Below are 6,000 nucleotides of genomic sequence, written 5' to 3' on the forward strand. Positions count from 1 at the left end.
CCCAAGTGCAGCCTTTGGGCACGGTCTTTCTACCGCATGCTCCCTCACTCTGCAACTGCCCGGCAGAGTGGACAGTCAAGCTGTGGTCCCTGATCAACCACCCATGACCTCCCAATGGCCGCTGGGGCACTGCCCTGCCCTTGGTAACCTGAGCAAAGCAGCGTTAGGAAAGCAGATTCGCTGATGAAGAAGAAAGAGCTCACGGCAAGTTCTGAAACCCAGCTGAAATTATTTGGGGGAGAATCACAGAATCCAAGACATGGCAAACTAGCCTCTCATGGAGAATTTCCCTCTGGCCCACCAGATCGGGCCTCAACACGCTTTGGTGACAGACCCCAGTCACTTCTTCTCAAGACAGCCCGCATGTGGTATTCCTGTAGGAAATGCATACCCTGCATCTAGTCTTGAGAAAATACCAGACGAACCCAAGTGGCCTGTGCTCTTCAAAAACATCAATAGTACGAAAGACAAACAAAGGTGAGGAAACATCTCAGATTAAAGGATACAGAAGAGATGTGACAGCTAAAAGCAACACACAGCCTGGATTGGATGCTTGAACAGAGGAAAATAAATTTGCTATAAAGAACATTATTGGCCCAAGTCAAAGGTCAAACTGTGCACTTGACTCTCATGTCACCCACCTGACTCTCTTCCCAGTGTACTTTACTTTCTTCCGTTCCTGCTCTAAAACTTTTTAATAAATTTTCACTCCTGCTCTAAAAAAACAAAAATAAGTAAATGAAATTTTTAAAAGAACAGTATTGGAACATTGGAGAAATTTAAATATGGACTATAGATTCTGCAATAATATTTTATCAAAGATGAATTTCCTGATTTTGATATTAATGCTAAAGTAAATGTGGCAAAAATGTCACTGCAAATCTCAGTGGAGGGTAGTTGGGATCTCTTAGCATTATTTCTGTTACTTTTCTGTAAGTCTGAAATCATCGCAAAATAAAAAGTTAAGCATTTTCTAAGGAAACACCCCTAAAGAGGACGATTTTTTTTCCTTCTGTGGAACTAAATGCAATTTTTCTGCACACTTCTCTGCTCTCAGGAGCCATGCAGCCTCCACTGATGTCCTCTTCATGTGCCTTGTGATATTTGAGGACCATTGTCATTTCCTACAACTCACTCCCAACCACCCAGTTGCTAGCTTCTCTCATCCAGGCTAATCTTTCCCAGCCCCTGTGAGAGGGTGGAACTCATTGTTAGTGGAGAACTCTTACCTATAATTTCTATTTTTTGGTTCCCTTTTCTAATGGTAAGGGACCCTGGCAGCAAGATGTCATCAGTTTGTCTTTAGGGCTCCTGAGTCCCAGACACCAAACACTGGAGGCCAGGACTCCCTGGCCAGGTCTGAGTAATCAGCGTGCATAGGAAATTGGTGCTAGAAGGTAATTTCCTTGAGTGCTCCCCAGGGCATGGGAAGTTATGATGATCTGAGGTGGCTTGGAAGCATTGCAGCTGGAATGGCACTTTGCTAAATTTGGCAGCCCTGGGGGGAAAATGAGACTTTTTTTTTAAATCAGGAAGCCTGCTTTGGCTAACGTCTCTATCCCCGTCTGTCACACCATCCTCTGCCAGGAGTGAGGAGCTGCCTGGGGTGAGAAATCTGCTTGCTGGCAATCACAGGATGGGGTCTGAGGGGCGCACAGCTAATGAGAGCTGGGAGGAGGCAGTGCCGACTCGGCCAGGGTCCCTGCAGCCATCGTGTCTCTGTTCTTGGCATTGTATTGTCCATGCAGAGCATCTGAGGATTGGCAGGAGGTGCCAAAAAGTCGTTGGTGCACCCCTCTGCTGGCAGACAGGGGGTTCTTAACCTAACCTCAACAGACTGGACAGGCAGAAGCAAGAAGGGCTCTGTTTACAGCACAGGACACAAACTGTGGACCATGTGCAACTTGCAGTTCCATTTTATATGGCCTGCGTAGTTTAAACATTTTTTTCCAATTTGTGGAAAACATTTAAAAATGAGGAGATACCACATTAAAAAAAAAAATAAGACTGGCTTCTGGCTTTCATCAAATATCAGGAGCTCTGTATGCTCACATGATGACAATCCACTCACGTTGAGCACAGCAACCCCTCCTGGGCAGGGCGTACATGCTTTAGTTTGCCACAATCCCCACCACTCCTTACTGTCTCTGTGACTCTGAGATTCGGGGTCACATAACATTTATTATTGCATTAGCACTACTGTCTTCCTTATAGTGTTTCCTGAGGCCTTTTTCTCTATCCTTGTCTCTGCCCCAAGAGAGAACAAAAGATGTCTAGAAGTCATCTCAAGAAGAACCATTTTCCACACCTGCCCACTTTGTTCTGTTATATTTCATTTCTGCCCCTGTCTAGCCCAGAAAATTAACAACTTCATGTTCGAGAATTGGACGCTGGGTCTTCCTTGGTGCTCATGATGGGAGTCCATCCATCAACCAAAAGCAGGCACACCTTTAGTCATAACATTTTTCCCAGGTACGAGACTACAGCCCTACTTCTTTCTTAATAAATCCATTCTTAATTTAAAGCCACCAAAGTTATCAATATCTGATGGTCTCCGCCAACCCCCACAGCCCCTTCCTCCAGGGCCTGACAGGCCTCCAGCACAGAAGAGACACTGGGAGCTCTCCCAGGCCCTGCCCACACCGCAGCTCTCCTGTCTGTCCCCAGGTACCCCGCACCTGCAGCAGCCAGACCAGAAAGGCCTGTGAGTGATGAGGGACTGGCGTTGGGAGGGAGGGGGAGGCAGAGAGGCGGCAGAGGGAAGTGCATGCAGGGGACAGCACCAAGCTGGGAGTGCAGGAAGGGAAGTGGGGTGCTTTTGCTCAAGTCCCCTCATCCCCAAGAGGTCCTAAAACAGTGGCCAGTGATGGCATCTCCAAACGAGGTCATCCATCCAGTTACAGACACATTCCGACACGATCAGAGAAGGATGCAAGAGCCTGGATTCAGGGCAACTGAAATCTACACTCACAGGAAAATAATATATTTTTAAGTAAAAAAGAAAAGAAAGAAAGAAAGAAAGAAAGAAAGAAAGAAAGAAAGAAAGAAAGAAAGAAAGAAAGAAAGAAAGAAAGAAGAAAGAAAGAAAGAAAGAAAGAAAGAAAGAAAGAAAGAAAGAAAGAAAGAAAGAAAGAAAGAAAGAAAGAAAGAAAGAAAGAAAGAAAGAAAGAGAGAAAGAGAGAAAGAGAGAAAGAGAGAAAGGAAGGAAGGAAGGAAGGAAGGAAGGAAGGAAGGAAGGAAGGAAGGAAGGAAGGAAGGAAGGAAGGAAGGGGAAAGCTTCCTATGAGAACCACAGTGATGCTTCATGAATTCCAGGTCTTTTTTTTGGGTGGGTGGGGGGTATAAATCCCATAATTAAATTGTGAACACTAGCCTGTATATGTGTTTGTGCATGCGTGGAAAAAGACTTAAATTATTCAGTGTAGGCTTTTGTATTTCAGAGATTTTGAAATCGTGTCTTGGCATATCTGCCTTTTCTTTTATGATAACGGGGGCTCCAAAAGTGGAAAAGGGGCTGCCTTTCTTCTCGGAGCCTCGATCCTGCTGCCTCCCGCTTGGGCAGCCCCATTCAGTGGTGTCACCGCCCCCCTCCCCACAGCCTGTCCTGGGGATGAGAGACAAGGGCCCGTGGGAATAAATGGAGGCCGCTAATTGCTATAGGGAAAAGCTTTACCTGGGCTGAGGATGAGAGGGAGGGGAGGAGGGTCAGCAGTCATGGGGCTCAGAGCCTGGCACCTACTGCCCAGGACTCCTGGGCCTCCTTCTCCCCAAGGACCTCAGATTCAGCTTCTCTTGTCCCACCTGCCTGAAGTCCTCCTCTCCAACTGCCCCATTCAACTGCCACTCCCACCACACCTGAGAGGGAACTCTGGCGGACCAACATTCCCTCTGCCCACATTAAAGGGCTCTTCCCCCTCCCAGGATGGCCTGTGGCCCGGTCTGGTTCTTTGGTGACAGAGCCTGTGCATGAAAGCACTGTGCATGGTCAGCCCTTCCCTGGCTGTCGCAGCACATCCTTGTAGAAGAGAAGGAGAAAAATCCTCTCTCCAACCCTGATTCTACAGACGAGAAGCCCAAGGAACAGAGAGGCCTGTCCACGACTGGCGTGGGGCTGAGACCAGCACCCAGGTCCCCTGAGTCCCACTCCAGGCTCCTTCCTGGGAGAATGCATCGAATTTCCTACGCTGTGTTCCTGCAACGAAGAAGCAACTTTGGGATCAGGGGAAGAGAAGGAGGGGGAGGGGAGGGCAGGGGGAGGGGAGGATGGGGTAGGGGTAGGGGAGGGGAGGGGAGGGGAGGGGAACGTAATCTTCAAAACAGAAAATCTCATTCATTCATTCCCCATTCATTTAACGAAAAAGAAAACGGTAATCTGAGCTCAATTTGTCTTGAAATGAATGGAAAGTAAGTCTGATACCGGCACTAGCAGCTAGCCCTTGCATAGAAAAGTTCCCCTTGTGTCAGTCTTGGAACCCTGCACACCCCCAGCGCAGGTATGATTCCTGGAGCCTCTTCAGCGCCTGGCCCAGAACAAGCGCCCGATTTCAGGTAAGCCTAGCCGAAGGGTTCCACAGCGCTCAGCGAGCCGGCTGGGAGGAAGCAAACTCTCTAAGTGCAGAAAAAACAAATCTTGATTCCGCTTTAAGGGTTATTTAGACACCTTAGAGGACCCTCCCTAGCCTCAGGCACGTGGATTTTATGAGGAACTCGGCCGCTGCCTTCTCCTGTCCTGCGCAATGCCGCCCCCTGCTGGCTACCTTCGGGCTCCGCGGCTTCCTGGACATGCGAATTCGCCGCCTTTGCCGGACCTGAGTTCTCTTCCTATCTAGAGGGAGGTGGAGATGGAGGGGGGCTGTGGGCAGCTGTGTAGGAAAATGGGTCCTCCCAGGAAGGAAGGCTCCCCGGCCTGGGAAGTGAGCTAGACCGACAACAGTTTCCTTACACGTGTCCAAAGTGTCCCATTTAATTTCCCTCCGTTCTTCCCTTCATTAATGCAAATCACTGCTAATAATATCACTTGACATTTCTGGAAGCCCTTTGTGTATCGCAAAATTCTTTATCCTCTTTATCACCTGATCTTCGCAACAACCCTGGGGGTCTCATAAACACAGCAAAGACTCGCTTCCACAATCTTCCAAACGGAGTCAAGTGCTATCAAGTTTATGCAGGAGGAATGCTGATCAGTTTTCCTCCATCTCCATGAAAGGCCGGGCGGAGACGGATTTCCACCCAGACAAACGGTATTGGACGCTACGCAAGAAGATTGGTTGGCCTAGCAGGAAACAGAGTGGAGAATGATGGAGAGGGACTGTACGGTCTGTATCCAAGGAAGTCCTTAGGAAGAGACCAGACAAGCTCCTGTTCCAGGCAGAGCGTGGACTCACCCACGGTCAGGGACCTGAGGCCCAGTCTGGGTGTGCACACGCCTGGGGGTGGGGCAAGATAATGCACTGGAATACAAAAAGAAAAAAAATAGAAATCCTTTTCGTATTTTTCCTCTTCCTTTAAAAGTTCTATTTTGGCTGGGTGCAGTGGCTCAGGCCTATCATCCCAACGCTGGGGGGCCGAGGCAGGCGGATCACTTGAGCCCAGGCATTCAAGACAAGTCTCGGCAACACGGCGAAACCCCATCTCTACTGAAAATACAAAAATTAGCTGGGGGTGGTGGCATGTGTCTGTAGTCCTAGCTACTTGGGAGGCTAAGGTGGGAGTATCACTTGAGCCTAGGAAGTCAAGGCTGCAGTGAGCTATGATCATGCCACTGCATTCAGGCGTGGACGATGAGAGTGAGACCCTGTCTAAAAAAAAAAAAAACAAAAACAAAAACAAAAACAAAACAAAAAAACCCTCTATTTTGTATACAAAATAGTGTACATAAAATTGTGTACAGTGATATACATGTGTAGGGGAGAAAAAGTGTGATACTTTTCCTCACCAGTCATATGGGTCATGGCTGACACTCTTGTAACAAAAGGCAGACTAACAAAAGGAAAGCATAAC

General features: G+C 48.1%; 1 protein-coding gene across 6 annotated transcripts in view; it reads right to left on the reverse strand.

The window, feature by feature from the left end:
* LOC105492226 (ATP binding cassette subfamily C member 12) overlaps positions 1-3,840 on the reverse strand; it is a 72,398-nt gene extending 68,558 nt beyond the window's left edge. For 2 of the 6 annotated variants that reach the window (XR_011616416.1, XR_003020533.2), the window contains exon 1: positions 3,674-3,840. The gene's annotated coding sequence lies outside the window, so the exon portion shown is untranslated. The remainder of the gene's footprint in view (positions 1-3,673) is intronic. The other 4 variants (XM_011759248.2, XM_011759251.2, XM_011759247.2 and 1 more) reach the window with 2 other exon arrangements.
* Between the last annotated feature and the right edge of the window lie 2,160 nt (positions 3,841-6,000).

Source organism: Macaca nemestrina, chromosome 18, assembly GCF_043159975.1.
Source record: "Macaca nemestrina isolate mMacNem1 chromosome 18, mMacNem.hap1, whole genome shotgun sequence".
Taxonomy (NCBI): Eukaryota; Metazoa; Chordata; class Mammalia; order Primates; family Cercopithecidae; genus Macaca; species Macaca nemestrina.